This window comes from Nycticebus coucang, chromosome 3 (assembly GCF_027406575.1).
Source record: "Nycticebus coucang isolate mNycCou1 chromosome 3, mNycCou1.pri, whole genome shotgun sequence".
Taxonomy (NCBI): domain Eukaryota; kingdom Metazoa; phylum Chordata; class Mammalia; order Primates; family Lorisidae; genus Nycticebus; species Nycticebus coucang.
Genome location: NC_069782.1, coordinates 148,617,393 through 148,637,053, shown reverse-complemented (window position 1 = coordinate 148,637,053; position 19,661 = coordinate 148,617,393). Strand labels below are relative to the sequence as shown.

Here is a 19,661-nt window from a genome sequence, read left to right as displayed (position 1 = left end):
CTTCAATCACTTTTAAGAGACTCAGAAGAGATAATATGTTTTTCCCTTCAAATGCAAGCCCAAAGAAAAAAACAAAAGCTCTATTTATAAACAGCCAAACTATAATTGCATGTGGTTGAATCCATTGTCTGTTTTCTGGCTGGTGCAATGTTTGAGGACCTCGCTCCCCTCCACAGGCTCACAGTGGGAACAGTCATGTTCAGAGCATGACCCCCCGACCCCACCCCGTGACCATGGACCAAAACCCTCTACCCAGGAATTTGGAATGAAGATCAGAAGAGGCAGCTCGGTGGGAGAGAGAGAAGGTTATAGACTGCTGGAGCCACTGGCAGCGGTTTCCTAGATACTGCATGACTCGTGCTAGTCTGTGCTGAGTCCCAGCCACGTCCTTGATCTTAGCTTCTGCCATGGACCCCACAGCATTCTATTTGTAGGTCAAGCACAGTGGCTCGTGCCTATAATTCCAGCACTTTGGGAGGCCTAGGAAGGAGGATGATTTGAGGCCAGGAGTTCCAAACTAGCCTGGGCAACATAGTAAGACTACATGTGTTCAAAAAACTGTAAAACTTAACTGGGCATGGGGACGTGGGCAGGTAGTCCTCGCTACTCAGGAGGCTGAGGTGGAAGTTTGAGCCTGGGAGTTTGAGGCTGCAGTGGGCTGGGTTTGTGCCACTATACTCCAGCCTGGGCAACAGAGTGGCCTCAAAGAATAATAATAATAATTCTGTTTGCTGTAACTAGCTCAAGTGGTTTTTGTTTCTTACAGCTAAAAGGGTATTAATTGAAAGAGATGTCAACGAGGCAAAGAGCAAAGATGATTGTTGGAGGAACGTGAAGTGAAAAGAGCAATGTGATCTTCCCACAAGAGGTAAAGAGACCAAATCTGTGTCCACAAGGATGGACTTGTGCTGGAGGATGAGTAACAGCCAACGGACCACAACCACAGGATCCCCCCACGAGCTAGCAATGTCAAGGTGAAGAGAAGGAACAGTTCCTATGAGAAAGAAAACCACACTGGCAAGTGTCTTGGGAACATGCAGAAAGGAGCCAAAGTTAACGATGGGGGCTACATAAGGAAGGAATCAACAACTTCCTTGCAATAAGTGACCTGCTCTCATGAAAGCAGAATTGAATAGGTGACATTTGACATTGCATCTCTGCATCTGCCATTGTTCGTGTGAACCCTGTCGCTGCACTATCCCCTAGCGGTTGCCTTCCTTTCTTAGAGGTAAAAAAGTCCTTTCCCAAGTTTCTCAGCCAACAATACCCTTCTCAGGAAGAGCCAACGAAGTAACCAATGGGAAGACCTTATGCAAAGTTGTGATCATCCTACCAGCACAATGGAGAGGAATCAGCATGCAATTCTCATATAGCATTGAAAATGTGGAAGGATAAAAGAAGAGAGAGGGAAACCAAAGAGAGAGAAGCAAGCTTCTAAAGTTAAAACCAAAAAATAATTAACAGTGCCCAGAATCTGACCCCTTGGTTTCTGAGTGCAGCCTTTCTGGGCCTCTCTGTCACCTACGGATCAAGTCCAAGACCTGGAAACTGTGGCTCCCTCCACTCCGCCCACCTCCTCTCTCACTTCCCCAGCCCTCCTGTGCTCTGGCAACACAAAGGGCTGTGGCTCTCCAGCTCACCACCCGGGTGTCCACCTCTGCTCTTGGTGCTCAGCATCCAGCCCGTCTTTTTCCTTGTTGACACAGATTTGATTTTCTTACTTTTTATTTTAATCACTCGGTTCTTCTCACTTCAATTTGCTCCAAAAATCTTCTTGGTCTCATTGAATACCTCTTCTAATGAATATTCTTTTGGCTGCCAATAGCAAAACCCACTTGAGGTGGCTTCAGCAAACAGAATTCTTTGGAAGGATTTCACCTGCCCCCCTGCACCTGACTTATTCACCTACTTAATTCCTCTTTCTTTCTTTAACCCTCAGCTTATGGGTCCCCTAGCCTGGGAGGATTACAGGGCCCTGTTGCAGGGTTAGACACTCTACTGCTCTGCTCCCATCGTGTTCTGTACAATATTTTTTGCCATCTCCTCACCAGTTAGATCATAAACTCCCCGAGGACAGGGACTTTATTCACCAGTGTCAATACTTTGCTTGGCTGCTTGTGAGAATTCAATAAATATTTGTTGGACATGTATACATATTATCAAGAAGGTGAATTCTTGCCAGTGACAGCTGTAATGGATATCAATCATTGGCAACCATATACTGTGTGTGTGCATGTGTGTGTGTGTGTATATACATACATATATAATACATACATATTTATAGTAATTTCTGAGAAGTTATTCTTACTCATGGAATCCTATTTGTCAGCGGTCAATTTCAATCAATTTCACATACATTCTGCCTGCCTCAGAGTCTCTGGCACCCTTTCCTCCAACAGAGAAGATTTTCCATTTCAACTTGAGATTACTCCGTTTATCACTATTACGTTGCTTTGGAACAGAAGGCCACATTCATTACTGTGCAGTTGATGATATCTGGTGACAAAAACACTTAATTAGGGATCATCTCATGTGTTTCAGATCTCGGGATTTTTTTTCAAACAACCAAAGCTGAATGACATGCTTGGCATTTATTTAAATAACACTAATAAGTACCCTTTACTGAAACTTGTCTAAGCATGTACCATGTATGATCCTGCTTAATCCTTATACTAATCCTGTGGAATTATTGCTGTCATCTTATAGCTGAGGAGAGTGATATTCAGAGAAGTTAAGTAACTCACTCAGAATGATGCAGATGGAAAGAGGTAGAGCCCAGAACCAAGGCCAGGATATCAGATTCTAAATTATTCATCATCCTTATCATTAGGTGTCTATCACACCCAAACACAAGCCAAATAAACAAAAGGAAGGGCTACAAAGAGTCGCTGTGTAAGCCTCAAAGGACGGTAGGAAGATTGACCAAAAACAAGTGACTACATTTCATTTTGTTACCATGCAACCTTTTTCTCTCTCCATTTGTGTCTTTTATTAGTCTCTTGTTATCTGTCATAAAACTGGAAACTTGAACCTGAGGCTAGGAGTGATTGGGAGTGCATTACTCCCCATTTCTCAGCGGGATTTTGACATAGATCATATATCTAAGCCCATGTTAGGAATCTCTTGAAAGCAATAAGCTTGCACACTAGATTACCAGCAGCAAAGCAAACCACCTTGGAGTTCATGAGGCCTGCACCTGCTCCCGCACTGCCCCCACTGTGAATGCTCCTCTCCAGGACCCATGCTCTGAGACCAGAATGTGAACTATCAATCACCAAGACATAGGAGGGTAAGGAGACTCCTTGAGGTTCTGACTAGATTCAGTAGACAGACATTAAATGCTCTCCATCATGCAATCCTCTTGCAAAGAAGCCTCTTTTGGGCTTCCTGAAGGACACATGCCTAAAAATTATAGTGATGCTCTAACAAATGTCCAATGAAAATTTCATTCAGATCAACTTACACAGATTGGTGAAAATACCACATCTTAATCTGAGTATGCAATCTGTTTGACTAGTTTCCATTGAGCCAGAAAAAAAAAAAAAGGCTTAAAAGAGCTGAGTCCAGGTATTTTAAATTGATGAAAAGGACAAATCAAAGTTTAATGGGGGGAAATTAGTCAGCTCCTATTATTTATCAAGAAAAAGGTCTCAGGGGCGCAGCGTTGGAATGTACCACAGATTGGAATAGTATTGCCATTAGCGGAATTGAAATGGGCCTGAGGGTTTCCTCTGCCTTTGACTTTCTGTCTTTGTAAGTGACAGGAATTGTGGTTTATTTGTAGAATTTCACTGTGAATTGCTTGAGGAAAGTTGACTTGAAAACAATCTATTGAAATAAAGACAAATGTTTTATGGAAGGCAAGCATACCGGTGAAATGAAATGTCGAAGTTTTGCAGAACAACTGATGATTTATAAAAATGGCAACTGAAGCAAGGCAGGCCTGGAAAGATTGCTAATTCGTGTATAGGAAGCCTTGCCCAATTACTCTCAAGAAACGAGAAAAGTAAGGGAAAGTGGCAAAGCAAAGCTGTTCCAGCGACTTGCCAATTACCAGGAACGTTCTTCTCTTTCCATCTCCTGCAGATGAGATAGGATTGTCATTGTCCCCTTGCTGTGCACCATGGAGTGACTCTTCCAAAACAGAATGTGACTGTGTGTGTCGTTGCATTATCCTGCTATGTATGACTTTACATAGGCATTTAATAATGACAAGGAAGAAACAGCCCAAATGTCCATCAACAGTTGAATGGACAAACAAGATATTATCAATAAACATGTACTTGAACGATGGATATTATTCAGCCATGAGAAGGAATGAGGTCCATGCTGACATGTGCTGCAGTGTGGATGGACCTTGAAAACATGGTGCTAAGTGAAATATGCTGGGCACAAAAGGCCTTTTTATCCTTTTAGTGGTAATTATTTTCTTTCCTCAGCTTTATTGAGGTATAGTTGACAAGAAAATTATATGTATTCAAAATATACAACATAATGATTTGATATATGTACAGATTGTATAAGTAGGGGTGTCCAACCTGTGGCCTAAGAGCCACATGCAGATTATTTGAGGACTGTATGGCTTAGCTGTGGTGTCAGATATCACAAAAAATATGCATAGACCTTTTCTTTTGCTTATCAGCTTTCATTAGTGTTTGTGTATTTACTGGGTGGCCCAAGATAACTCTTTTCCTTCCAATGTGCAGCAGAAAAGAAAAATGTGTGCATACCCCTGGAAGGAGGGCCACAATCAGACTGATTAACACAACTATCAACACACACAGCTATCAAGATCTACTTCTGCAGCAAATTTCAAGCAAACCATACGGTATCATTAACCTTAATCACCATGCTGTACATTAGTGCTGCAGAAAGAAATTATTCACCTTAAAACTGAGTTTTACCCTCTGACCAACATCCCTCCATTTCCCCCAATCTTCCAGTCCCTAGAAGCCACTATTCTACTCTCTGTTTCTGCTCCATCTTTTTTACTCCACATATAAACACGTCTGACTCATTTCACTTAGCATAACGTCCTGCAGGTTCATCCATGCTGCCACCAATGGCGGGAGTCCCTTCTTTTTTAGGGCTGACTAGTATTCCATTATATATATATAGATAGATAGATATATATATATCCCATTTTCTTTAACCATTCATCGTCAATGGATGCCTGGGCTATTTTCACATCTTGACTATTGCAGCTAATGCTACAATAAATATGAGGATGCAGATATCTCTTCAAGATACTGATGTCATTTCCTTTGGATATATATCCAGAAGTAAAACTGCTAGATTTTAAAGTAATTTTTTTAATTTTTTTTATTAAATCATAGCTGGGTGCATTGATGCAATCATGGGGTACAACGTTCTGGTTTTATATACAATTTGAAATATTTTCATCAAACTGTTTCACATGGCCTTCACGGCATTTTCTTCTTTTCAATTTTTTGAGGCACCGCTGTGTGATTTTCCATAATGGCTACACCAGTTCCAGTTGGCATTCCCATCAACACTGTACAGGGTTCCAATTTCTCCACAGCCTCGCCAACACCTGTTATTATATTATTTTGTAATAACCGTCCTCACGGGTTTGAGGTGGTATCTCCTTGTGGTTTTGATGTGCACTGCCTTGATGATTGGTAATGCTGAGCACTTTTTCATACATCTGTTTGTCATCTGTACATCATATTTAGAAAAATGTCTATTCAGGTGCTTTGCCCATTTTTAAAATCAGGTTATTTGGTTGTTTGCTACTGAGTTATAGGAGTTCCTTGTATATTTTGGATATGAATCCCTTATCTCATACGTGGTTTACAAATATTTTTTCCCCATTCTGTAGATTATCTTTTCATTTTGTTGATTGTTTCCTTTGCTGTGCAGAAGATTTTCAGTTTGATACAGTCTCCCTTATTTATTTTTGCTTTTGTTGACTGGGCTTTTGATATCAGTTAAAATAAATTCTTGCCAAACCAATGTCAAGGAGTTTTTTCTCTCTTCTTCTAGGAGTTTTAGGGTGTCAGGTCTTACATTTAAGTCTTTAATCCATTTTCATTTAATTTTTGTATATGGTATAAGGTTATGACCCCATTTTATTCTTTTCCATATGACTATCCATTTGTCCCAGCACCATTTATTGAAGAGACTGTCCTTTCCCCATTGTGCATTTCTGACACCCTTAGCGATGACTGGTTGACCTTACATGTACAGGTTTATTTCTGGTCCTGCATAATTCCATTTATATGAAATATCAGAATAAGTACATCCATAAAGACAGACTGCAGACTAACAGATGGTTGCAAGGGGACTACTAAGAGGTGGGAACTGCTAAGAGGAACTGCTTAATGGGTACAGGGTTTCCTTTGGGGGTCTTGAGAATGTTTTAGAAATAGATAAAGGTTGTGTCTGTACAACATTGTGAATGTACTAAGTGTCACTGACACTTTTTACTTTAAAATTATTAAGTTCACATTATGTGAATTCCCTTGCAGTAAAAAAGTTCCATAAAACAAAGAAGACATTTTACCTTTAAAAATGCCATCTGGAAATTTTAACTCCTAGGTAAGAGTAAGAACAGTGTGATAAATATTTCTAATAAAAACAAAATTATGGAAGCAGACCTCCTGCCCTCCACATCACTCAAAAGTCAAGCTCAGTCCTTTGGATGGGTCATAATCTTCTAAGGAGATATGGATTTAATCAAAGGACTCAACAGGTTTAGTTGGGTTTAGGAAACCTCCCAGCTACACTGCCTTTAATACTTATTCTTAAAAGGGAACAAATGCGAATGCTAACATCAAGTTTCTCTCTTTAGTGGCTTTGGGATGTCTGTCTCTCACTGCGTCCCTTGGGGATGGGACGTCCACCACCAGAGATAATTGTCAGGGCCACAGAAGCACTGTGGTGCATGGCAGAGCTCACAAGCTCCTGTGAGGACATGAACTGCAGGGTCCAACCCCCTGCAGAGGGAGAAACCAAGAGTTTTAACCAAATCAGGGAATCTGAGAACCCGGGAAGTTTACTTTGCGCTGGCTCAGGTCTTATGACATTTGCTTTTTAGCTTCCCCACACAAAACCCTACTCTAAGGACACTTACTGTCCAAGCCAGACACGTCGATTGTGAATCCCAGACTGTGACTCAATCTTTCCCTCCCCAGAAGAAACACCCTAGAGTTCAAAACTGACTTGGAAAATGACTTATCAGGACTTTAAAATAACTTTGCTGATCATGACTAGAATGGCATCAAATTGGCTTAAAAAACAAGTTTCAAGCTGAAAAGATGGTGGTTGTATTTCCTAGTGATTCATTCCACATGGGGCCATGACGGAGAAGAGTCGTCTGAACATGTTGCTGATCCTCACACGTACTCTTTTCCAGTTGAATATTTGCCCGGGAAAGTAGCTGGGATGTAGCCATGCCTGAGAGCACACAGAAAGTAACTTGTGAGCAATGAGGCAAAAAGGAAATCAGAAGCCAAAGGCAAATCTGAACGCTAAATGTGTGCAACATCGTCCCTTAGAATTTCCAGATATCATAAGGAGGAAAAAGTCCAATATGTTGATGTTGACAGGAAAACACACTATTCTAAAAATCACTTTACCTTGAGACCATGTCAGCAGATGCAGGCACAGAACACACTGCAATACATTCACTGTGAACAGGCCGGGGTTCCTGAATGAATCTCCTACTTTGACTTCCTTGAGAAGGAGTTAAAAAAACAAGCCAAGGAAATAAACATTATTGCATCAAACTGATAATTAGGAAACCAGTAAATAAAATGAGCCCTAAACATTCGATACCATCATATTTATCCTCTCCTCACTCTAGAATCTTCTGTACCTCTTTGGGGTGGGGGAACCCATCAAAATGATAAGATACTGACACTCGGCCTTTCCTTGTCTTAAGCCACATGCACTCCTCTGTTTCAGCACCTGCATTCATATCAGGGAACACGACAAAGACAGAGGTTTGCATGAAGAAATTCTTCACCAGAGATGGACTACCTGAGTTTGTGAGCCCCTGGAATTTTGCACAAAATGTTGTGTTTATGTGCATCATCTAGATTCGAGTGGGAGGAGCAATAATTTCATCAGGCTCTCAGAGGCATTCCTGACCCAAAAATGCCCTCTAGACTCCTTATTTTAAAGGTTCCTAGGACAGATGAAATGGCTGAGCAGAACCAGGCTTGGCTTGGCCCTGGGGTTGCCGCCATCTTTATCATATTCAGAATCAGGTCTCCAGAAACCATGGAGCTATTTTCACGCTACTGGTTTGTTCAGCCATCTTTTTGTGTACCTACTGGTGTACCAGAATGGAGGTGGGGCTCAGAACCACTGTAAAATTTAAAATCAGGTCCCAGAAAATCAGGCAAAAATCAATCAAGAGAAATCACATGGAAAACCAAATCAGGTACATTTTACAAAGACTGTGCTCGCTCCATCTCAGCAATCACTTCTGTCAGCCTAGCCTACTTGAAACTTTAAGCCGAGATCAGTTTTACTTGGGATAAATCTCTTAAACCCTTCGATCTTCCTTGAGTTTAACCTATACATGTAAATACAGCATTAAGAGGTTATGATTTAAATTCATATCACATGTCTGCAGATGGTCACAAAACTAAATTAAGTCATTAATCTATTGTGGTTTCCCAATTCTCTAGTCCTAAAAACAATTTTCTTACCACCTGCTATTGATTTATTTCTTACAAATCCAGGTGGGAACAGTTCTGTTCTCTAGAACCTTCTCTCACAAATTCTAAAGTTTGTGTGTGTCATCCATACAAACCCAGAAAGCAGCTGTCAGATCGACGTGGATACTTGGTTTAAAAAATCATGTTCCAGCATGGAGAATGCTGGTCCCGATCAGGGGCGGGGTCCCTTAGCGATCTCTCTTCACCCCACTCCCAATGTAGTTCTCTCAGTTGCAAGAGGTTGACTAAGCTGAGAGGTGCTCAAGTTCACATACAGCAAGGACCAGAGCCGGACAGGAACTAAGGCAGTGCTGTCATTGCACAACCCATACACTTCACCCAAAGCCACTCTCCTGTTTTATGGGGAGGAAAACAGAGCCACATCTAGTATGTCTATAAAGTGCCCTAGTCACTCACAGGCCAGTGCTCTTCCCACTCCTCTGGGAGCCGGTTGATGACCTCTGGGCTGTTAACCATAACACTGAGTCAGCCCTAATGCACTGGGTCAGACAGTGAGGCTGACCACCTGGCTCTTCTTCCCTCACCAACTCCCACCCCAACAAATCATCCACCAGCACTCCACTCTAAGGGCATATATATACTCCTGGCCCTGGAAAGTGCCCCACCCCCTAGTGCGAACTTGAGCATCTCCAAGCTTAGACAATCTCTCACAAATGAGAGAACTATGTTGGAGGTGGGGGTGAAGAGAGATTGCTAAGGGATCCCTGGTGTGTCCCTGACTTGGGGTAAGTTTTGTTCACATCTAGGCAGAGCAGAGAATCCAGCTCTTCCCCACCTCCATTCTGGTACACCAGTAGGTACACAAAAAGATGGCTGAACAAACCAGTAGCGTGAAAATAGCTCCATGCTTTCTGGAGACCTGATTCTGAATATGATAAAGATGGCGGCAACCCCAGGGCCAAGCCAAGTATATGAGTTCTTAGCAGTGACTTTTGGAGACCAAATGAGCAGAGTGTCTGTCTGTCCGTCTGTCTTGCAGCAACTGTAGCTGCCAGGCAGGGCAGCGGGGTTCTGATTCCCATGTAGGTGCCAGGGTGAATGCAAATTCACTCTGGGCACCTAAGCCCATGTTCCAATCTCACTCCTGCCAGACTCTCCTCTGCCAAATTCAACACTAGGCTTTTTGGCTGTCTTTGCTATCTGTGCCCTAGCCCCTCGGGGAGCTGTTAATGAGTGGAGAATGGCGGGCACAGAAAGTGGCAGCCACAGGGAGGACCTCTGAAGGGACAGGCCCCGCTGGACAGAGAGGTGACCCAGCCCAGCCAATATACTGCAGAGTCTGGCTGCCTGCACCCCGTGGCTCCGCTCTGTTACCCCCGCAGTGCCACTCTTGGTTGGCATACACCTGGGTTCTGCATCTTTTGGGAACAACATCTCAGTCCTAAATTCAGGCGGTGACAATTAACTACAACCCAGGACAGCCTGGAGGCAGCTATGTTCCTCCAGGGGCCTGGGTTTTCCCCAATATGCTGCAGGCCGTGCTGTATTGGAAAAATATGGGTGAGCATGGGGGTCAACCTGTAATTCTAGAACTTTGGGATGCCAGGATGGGAAGATTCCTTGAGGACAGGACTTCCAGACCGCCCAAACTCCAGCACCTCCTGAGCAATCCCAGCACCACGGGGTCCAGGACAGCACTGAGCCATTGGGCCACCCGGATCAGCATCTGTGGCTGGAGCCATGGGAACTGCAGCTGCTTCTTGGGGTTGTGGGGAGCAGGGCAGTACCGTCAGAATAAGCACGATGGGGAAGGCTATTCCTAACTTGTGTCATCTAATACTTCTTGTGTCTGTTGTGTCTCTGGAAGCACAGAGCCCCTACATCTCACAGCTAAAACCAGGGTAATCTCATGCAAGCAACTGACTGATTCCAAGGAGAAAGCAGTATTTATTCCCAGGAATGCGCACCATCAGGATGGAGTAGCATTGTTTACCAAGATTCTCAGCCTCAGCTGTCACTGTCAAACAAAAATAAAAATTCCATAAGTGGTGTTAATATGCAGCACGTTTCCTTGGGTTCCCCCTCAGCAGTGTTCCTACTTTACAGAAACCCATGTGAGTTTCAACCTGTTCTAACATAAATGGAGTAACAGCAAAAGAGAATTGCAAACAAGTAAAAGCAGGCGTCCTCAAACATTTTAAACAGGGAGCCAATTCACTGTCCCTCAGACTGTTGGAGGACCGGACTATAGTTTAAAAGAAAAAACTATGAACAAATTCCTATGCACACTGCACATATCTCATTTTGAAGTAAAAAAAAAAACAAAATGGGAACAAATACAATCACACCGCCTCATGTGGCCCGCGGGCCACAGTTTGAGGACCCCTGAGTAAAAGTAACTACACTGCTTGGTAACCCATTATTAAAGCTGAACTGTGTCCTGCAAAATTCAGATGTTTGAAGTCCTAGTCATCAAGAGCTCAGAATCCTCAGATCCTATTTCCTTATTTGGACAGACATAATTAAAGAAGTTAGATGAGCTCATATTGAAGGGGGGTTGGACCCCAAATCTAATCTGACTAGTATTCATATAAAATGTGAAAATATAGGTAGTTCCCACCTATAATCCTGGCACTTTGGGATGCCAAGACAGGAGGACTCCTTGACGACAAGAGTTCCAGACCAACCTGGACAACACAGCAAGACCCGCATCTCTACCAAAAAAAAAAAAAATGTTTTTAATTTACCAGACATGGTGGCATGTACCTGTAGTCCCAGCTGCTTGGGAGGTTGAGCCAGGAGGATCACTTGAGCCCAGGAGTTTGAGGCTATAGTGAGCTATGATTGCGCCACTGTACTCCTGCATGGGTGATGAAGCAAGACCCTGTCTCTAAAATTTGTACACAGACATACACAGGAGAATACTATTGAACATGAAGTCAGAGGTCAAGGTTACATGTCTGGCAGGGAATGCCAAAGATTATCAGCAAATCACTAGGAGCCAGGAGAGGCTCTGGAACAAATTCTCCCTCAAAGCTCTTACAAGGAAGCAACCTTGCCAACAGTTTGATCTCTGACTTCCAGCCTCCAGAACTGTGAAGGAATCAATTTCTGTTGTTTGTGTTTCTTTGTTACAGCAGCCCTAGAAAACTGCCACATTGTTCCACAGGAGGAAAGTATTAACACATAGTCTGTGTAGAGGGGAGTCGCATATAACATTCAGTGGTCTGGGGATACTTATTGGATTTATTCCCCAAGATTTTTGAGTATCTTCCCTGGGTACTTGCTTGGCCCTAGAGCTGTCACAAAGGGTAAATCATGGTCCAGCCAGACACATACAGGCACTCAGTGCTTAACACTGATTTCCCCATAGCCAAGGCAAGTGCCTAGGGAGCGTAGGAGGAGTTGAAGCTTGGAGGTGGCTCAAGAGGGGCCCGCATGAAACCAGTGGCAGCTGTGCATAGCTGAGGAGGGCCAGAGGTGGCCAAGGTAACAGGTGCAACATCATGAGGACCTGGCAGTGAGGGAGGAGGCCCCTTGCCAGAGTCCTAGGCCCACACCAGTATTGCTGACCCAAAAAGATGGGGAAGAAACATTGTGTCTTAGCAACTGGATGACACCTTCTCTTATTGAAAAGACATCTTGCTAAGAATTTGGGATGGGCAACTATGGTGAGACCCAAATGTTCTGTTTCGGTAAAACTATAGGCTCACTATAGAAATTGCTTTCAGGTGAGGGCAGGGCTGTTCACTGCAGTTATTCACCTGGCTGAGCAAACTGGGATGAACCCTGCACAGGGAAAGAGATCCCTAGTGGTAAGGCAAGAGCAGAGAGGTGGGAACTCAGGATTTATTGGGGAGAAGGGTGGCTAAAGTCCTCCATCTGCTTCCTCTGGGAATTTTCCAGTGACGGCCCACATTGCTCCTTGATAGGAGGATCTTGGTGGGGACAACTCAGTGAAATGGACACATGGGAGCCCTCCAGGGTGATGTGGCAGTTCTTTGGAAGCTGTGTCCTCCGCAGTGCCCAAGGAGGCCGATCTTTGTTCCTCCAAACTCCAGGAGTCAGACCTGCTCATGTCTCAGCATTTCTCCACGACAGACCTACCCCAGGATGGTATGGATGCAGTGCACGTGCCTGTTACCAACCCGCCATTATGGGGGGGTGCATCTCTCACTGAACTAGTGAGAGGGGCATCAGTGTTTTGCTCCCGGACCTGCTTCCCGCTGCTTATTTGAATCCTTGTTCTGCAATAGGGGTGGCCGCTCTCTGGCTGCAGCCCTTACTCTCCACAGCCACTGGGGCTTTGGACAAGTTGTGACTATGCCCATGTGGACACGTTCCAGAAAGCTGCCAACACACGCCTTTGGGCACTTTCGGCTTCAACCTTTGCTAAGCTTTGTTATTCCGACTATCATGATGTGGGCAAAGCTGTTGCCCTGCTGTGGGAGCTCGGGCCTCTTTGACTTAATACCTTGAGAATTGATTGTATGCCTCCTTGCCGCTGCCTTATCACACCAGTCAACTTAAACAAGGAGTAAATAGGTAAGTCTGTTGGCAGACAAACCTCATAATCACACAGTTATTGTCAGAATTTAATCTTCAAGGAAAAGGTTGAAGAGGTATTGTGCCAAAGAAACTGTAAGACTTGAGTTCCGTATTATGATGAGTTAACGGAGTTGTCTCCCAACTTCTCTCAAGACTCACAGGATAACTAAACATTATAAATCTACTTGAGCTTTTGCCTTTTAATTTATCAATCTCTTAAAAAGAATTCAGCTTTATCACCATCAACACATGATCAAATTTCTATATTTGTTCTGGGAATAATAGGCAAATGTTAATTCATGAATAAAGACTTTGCAGGAAAAAAAAGAAAGGAATGGACAAATGGGCAGCTGGCAGCTGGGTTGGAAGAAGCTTTTTTTTGATTCTTTTCTTACCATCAGTCTGATCGCAAGGCAAGTGCTCAAAGATGCCCACCACCTGACTCCATGCAAAACAATTCCCAGGAGTAGCATGTTCCAAAAATGATCAGATATTTACTATATTCTTTAACTGACTCCTATCAATTTCTTTCTTTTTTTTTTCCTATCAATTTCTTTCTAAGAAATATTCAACAAGTTGGGTTTTTTTTTTTCTTTTTGAGTATATTTTTGAATCAACCCAAAGCCAACTGGATACAAGTTTGGTAAACATGTTGGGCAACAAACAAGGACAACAACGAAAAAAAAACCCAAGCCACAAAACTGAAAAATAGGCAGTGCTATTTTAGATGGAAAATGAGAAATGAAAACTCCAAGAATCTATAAAGAGCCAGGAGAGGCGCTGGTTGCGTTCGACCATGTGGTCTCATCTGGTGCCCTCCTGACAATGACGCTGGTTTACGGGGCTGACGAGGCTGCCTAAAGTAATGCTGTTTGTGAGTGATAGAGTCAGGCTCCAGTGCATGCGGAACTCAGTAAGATGCGGTTGTTCTCTCCGCCTTGGAGGGCAGTCTGGCCTGTGGCAGGAGATCTGGATAGGCTACTTAAGTGACATGGGTAACATTAATCCCTTTCTCCTCCTCATTTCTATGCAAGCATGATGTACTTTCCAGACCATACTGTAATCCATGAATGTGTCTGTCTGTTCTGTTAGATTGAGCTCCCTAAAGAAGGGAGTATGTGACTCGGTGCCTGTAGCACAGTGGTTAGGGTGCTGGCCACGCACACCAGGGCTGGTGGGTTAGAACCTGGCCCAGGCCTGCTAAACAACAAGGACAACTACAACAACAACAACAAAACAGAGAGTATGTTTTTCTCTATCTCCGTATTCCCAGCAGCTAGCCAACGTCCAATATACCCTGGGTGATCATGAATGACAGGGGCTTCTCTTTTGGTCACTTTCCCCTCTTGACCTCCAAACGCACATCTGGGAAGTGACAGGTGAGTGAAGGCCCTCCTAGTTTTAAAGAGTTAAAATGAAATTTGCAACTGCTTTTAGTAGTAGTACTAAGTAATTCCCAACCCATTGTACTTCCTGTTAGTGCAAAGGGGGGTATTTGACCTTAGTATCTTTCTTAAAAATCTAAGAAAGCCCTCTGATATGAAGAGAACTCTGAAACCATAAATAGAAGCTAAGGAATGGTGAACAGAGGTTTTCTCCTGGTATGTTCCCTAGCATGACGGATAGGACCTCCAAATCTGACTGTTGGGGTGCTATCTTGCCACTTCAGTGCCACTGCAGAGTTTCACCCTAGCTTTCAAATAAGTCTCAAGAATGATGCCTACTGTTGGTGGTTTGGTGAGGTTTTTGACATTGTTATGGACACACAGCTTCTCGAGATCTTTGTATGGAGAGCACTCGGGCTCCTTTGAGCCTACATGGCCAAATTGGGTGGGTCCAGGTTACATGTGTTCAGCAGCCGCTGTGTGGGCTACAGCACGTCAGCAGCACCCCGCTGCTCTGCCCAGGTCAATTCTGCAGAATCCCCTGCAGGGACATCTACAACGCGCTCCGTACTCCACAGTGCTACTCCTTCCCAGTGCCCCGGGCACCACTGAGGAGCTGACATCAGGGCCAGCAGCTTCCATCAGTGGCCCCTGTGCTGGCGCAGGGCCTGCTGCTGGTCTTCCCCCTTCCTTCCTAACACACTCCCAGTTTTGTTCAGGCATCAACTATCCAAGGCTGGACAGGCTGCTTCCAGCTCCCAGGGCAAGGAAGCCACCACAGGGATCCAAATCCCTCTGAGTGTGATTGGTCCAAACCTTGCATGTGACTCAATCCCAGCCATTGGGACTGGGGGAAAGGCTACCTGGAGTAGGGATGAGAGAATGCAGAGAAAAGTTTATCTTCCCAAAAAAAAGAGATACAAGGGGGGCCGGGCATGGTGGCTCACACCTGTAATCCTAGCACTGTGGGAGGCCAAGGCAGGTGGATTGTCTGAGCCCAAGAGTTCAAGACCTGCCCATGCAAGAGTGAGACCCTATCTCTACTAAAAATAGAAAAACTAACTGGGTGTTGTGGCGGGCTCCTGTAGTCCAGCTACTTAGGAGGCTGAGGCAGGAGGATCGCTTAAGTCCAAAAATTTGAGGTTGCTGTGAGCTGTGATGCCACGGCACTCTACCCAGGGTGACAGAGTGAGACTCTGTCAAAAAAAAAAAAAAAAGACACCCCTTTCCTCCTCCCACAATCCCGCGCGCTCTTTCTTTCCAAGTTAGGCCCTGCAGAATGGCTCCCGCCAAGAAGGGTGGCGAGAAGAAGGGCCAGTCTGCCATCAACGAGGTGGTGACTCGATAAGACACTGTCAATATTCACAAGCGCATCCATGGAGTGGGCTTCAAGAAGCGTGCCCCTCGGGCACTCAAAGAGATCTGGAAATTTGCCATGAAAGAGATGGGAAATCCAGATGTGCGCATTGATACCAGGCTTAACAAAGCTGTCTGGGCCAAAGGCATAAAGAACGTCCCATACGGTATCCGTTGGTGGTTATCCAGAAAACGCAATGAAGACGAAGATTCACCAAACAAGCTCTATACTTTGGTTACCTATGTACCTGTTACTACTTTCAAAAATCTACAGTCAACATGGATGAGAACTAACTGGTGATTGTCAGACATATCAAACTAAAATTATAAAATCACACACACACACAAAAAAAGACAGACACAAAGGGAATGTTGTCTGGGACGTCCACAAAGCTATCTTGCAACTTTGAGGGAAAATGTTTCCAACAAACATCACAGAGCTAAAAGCTTGGAAGCAAGAGGGAATTGGTGATGTCAAAGCCCTTCCACGAGGTAAGAAGTTCCGTGTGCTTAAGCTCCTTTCACTAGGTCTTGTTATTTGCAGCTGGAAGTGTCCTGCAGATGCCACAGCCAACCAGCCTCCTGCCTACGGAGCGGCATTTCAGTGGGGTTGCGGTGGGATCTTCCAATGCTTGCCATCAATCAGGCAGTTGGAAAAGACACTCATATTCTACTATAGCTTTGCTGACGTCATCTTAGAAAAAACACATTATTCTACATTGTTCTTAGGGACTCAAGAAAAGGTTTCTTTTGTAAACCCCTATGAAAATGATGAATGAGCAGAATAAATTTGTGAGAAGAAAAGAAAAAGAAGTGAAGTGAGGTCAGTGCTGGTGCCTGCCGCTGTACTAATCCAGAGCAGCTTCCCAGCAGGCCACAAAGCTGTCCCTGCACACACGTCACTGCTGCCAAGTACATACGGGCACATTGGAACGGGCCTGGCTAAGCAGTCACTTTTCTAGGAAATGACATTTTCATGTTAGGACCCTTTCCCCCAAATCTGAAAACTCTTTAATATATCATACCCAGGGTCCTCGGGTTGCAAATGACTGAAACATTAACTCAGACTTGTTTAAAGAAAAAAGAAGGAGCACACATTTGATGGCTCACATAAGCCAACCAAGGAAAGGGGTGTCTGCATGGAACGACTAGAACACTACTGGGATTTTGACTTCTAGTCTCAGCTTTTCTCTGCACACCCATCAACTGCATGGTCTCAGGCAAGCCTCTCCACCAGGCTGCAGCCATTGACAGCCAGCATCCCCTTGCTTATCACACACTCAGGCAGAAAGACAAGAGCACCCCCTCCCAGCTCCGATGATAAACTCCAAGCAGGAAACTCTCTCCCCGGCCTGGGTTGAATCACATGATTATTGGTGGACCAATCGCTGTGGGAAAGAGGGTGTTGTGGGTTGAATTGTCTCCCTTCGAAACATATGTTCGAGATCAGGTGTGGTGTCTCACACCTGTAATCTCAGCACCTTGGGAATCGGAGGGAGGAGGATCACTTGAGGCCAGGAGTTCAAAAACAGCCTGATCAACATAGTGAGACCTTGTCTCTATCAAAAATAGAAAAATTAGCCAGGTGAGATGGCATGGGCCTATAGTCCCAGCTACTTAGGAGGCTGCAGCAAGAGGATCACTTGCACCCAGGAGTTTGAGGTTGCAGTGAGTTCAGTGCTGCTGCACTCCACCCTGGGCAACAGAGCAAGACCCTGTCTCAAAAAGATACGTTCAATCCTAACTCTTGGTATCTGTGAGTGTAGCTTTGTTTGGAAATGGAGTTTGCAGATGTAATCAAGTTGAGATGGGGTCCGACTGGATCGGGTGAGCCCTAACCCAAGGACCGATGTTCTTACAAGAAGAGAGAAGTTTGGACACAGATTGGAGTGATGCACCTGCAAGCCAAGGAATGTCAAGAATTGTCAGCAATTACTAGAAGCTGGGAGAGAGGCATGGAACAGATTCTACCTAGGAGCCTCCAAAAGAAATTGATCCTACTGTTACCTTAATTTCAGACTTCTAGCCTCTACAACTATGAGAGAACACATTTCTGTTGCAGTAAGTCACAGCTTGTGGTGTCCATCAGAGCAGCCCTGGGAAACTCACACAGAGGGTAGGATACCTGGCTGGTCAGGTGCCACAGAGGTGGGGTACCATAATGGCAGCCCCCAACACATGGCTAGAGGGGAAGAAAGAGGTGTACCCCACAGAAGGGAGGGGGGCTCACTACTAGAAGAGGTCAGGTAAGCACAGTAGACACTACATCAACATGTTCTGTCACTGTCTCTGGCCAGACATCTTATAGGTGGAGGAAATGTTTATTCCTTCCTCTGAAGATAGTATAGCTTCCCTTAGCCAAAGTTAGGAATGTATAAACTACTGATACTTGAACAGTTTTATTCCTTGAGGATTGAAGTAGTAAAATTTGCTTTGACACTTAGAAGCTCATGGATTTGTTCAGGTGTGTAATTCTGCCATTAAAAAAAAATGTTTTATTAATTACACCAAGGTACATAAAAGTTTTAAAGTAAAGTTCCTATGAACCACATGTTCTATTTCAGTTACCTATCAAATCTGACCTTTTATCTTGGCAATAAAATTCAAATTATGTATCAAATATAATCAAGATCTATTCCAAGGAATTGAAATTAGTTGTCACTTTAATATGCTCTTGAATAAGTTTTAATTGCTAACATGCCTATATTAAATAGTCAGTTCAGAGATGGAAAAGCGTTACCTACACAGAGAAATCACCAAGTGGATACCATCAGACGGCCCTGTGCTTAAAGATTCTATTTCAAGCCCCAGTGCAGTTAGAATTCTAATGAACCACACAGACAGAATCATTTAACGGCTTGGGCAGCAAGGAATCTTCTCCATAACCGTCTCCATTTTTAATATGCAGACCCTGTAAGCAAAAGGTAAAGGCAGAGGAATTTGCCTCATGAATACGCATTCAAACCATGCAGCCAACAAAGAATCTACTGAGACCTCGCTCCTAGCAGGCACAGTGTGGCTTTATGCACTCCCTATATATCAACGAAGTTAATTTTCACAATACCCCTGCAGGGTGGGTACTATTATCATCTCCCATTTTACAGAAGTAAACTAAGAAACAGAGAGGTTATGATACTTGCTCAGATCACACAGCTAAGAAAGTGGCAGAGCACCAGGGTTCTCACCTAGACTTTCTGCCTCCAGCGTCCACAATCTTAACCTGCCTGGGACATAAAGACCTAATGAAGACCCCTGAAGGGTCTTGCCATATCTGATGATGAGATAAAATCTTGCCACAGGAAATATTACTCAACAATGGTTCACAGCATATGGTGAAACGCTGAGTTCTGAAGTCAGGCCTGTCCATCAGCACAGTGTTTCTATGACAATCACAGAGGTCACGAGTTGGTAAAGGAGGTGGGGGGGGGCTGCCTGGAAGGGCAGGAAGGATTGGGTTAAGGTGAGCAGGAGCCAGAAGCTCAGAGGCGATCACTGTTTGCCTCCTCTCTACCACACTATAGTCATTTTCCCTTTCAGGTTTCCTTCTGTGTAGATTGGGCCAGAAACCCACAGGTCCCCAGGAACATGAGACAAACCATCCAGGTGGATAGCTGCAAATCCTTTTTAACTAGGGTGGCAAATTCATCCCAGTCTTTCCAGACTTTCTCAGCTTTAGCACTAAAGTCCCGAAACCCTGAGAGTCCTGGGGAAAGCAGGATGG

General features: G+C 44.2%; 1 long non-coding RNA gene and 1 pseudogene across 1 annotated transcript; one reads left to right on the top strand and one right to left on the bottom strand.

Moving 5' to 3' along the window:
• Nucleotides 1-5,341: 5,341 nt before the first annotated feature.
• LOC128582165 (uncharacterized) lies at nt 5,342-11,359 on the bottom strand. The gene is made up of 3 exons (XR_008378997.1): nt 11,272-11,359; nt 7,602-7,698; nt 5,342-7,419 (listed from the first exon to the last, which is right to left on the bottom strand). It is a non-coding gene; the product is annotated as an uncharacterized LOC128582165 (long non-coding RNA).
• Nucleotides 11,360-15,863: 4,504 nt separating this feature from the next.
• On the top strand, nt 15,864-18,794 carry LOC128581140 (60S ribosomal protein L31-like; annotated as a pseudogene).
• Nucleotides 18,795-19,661: the final 867 nt, after the last annotated feature.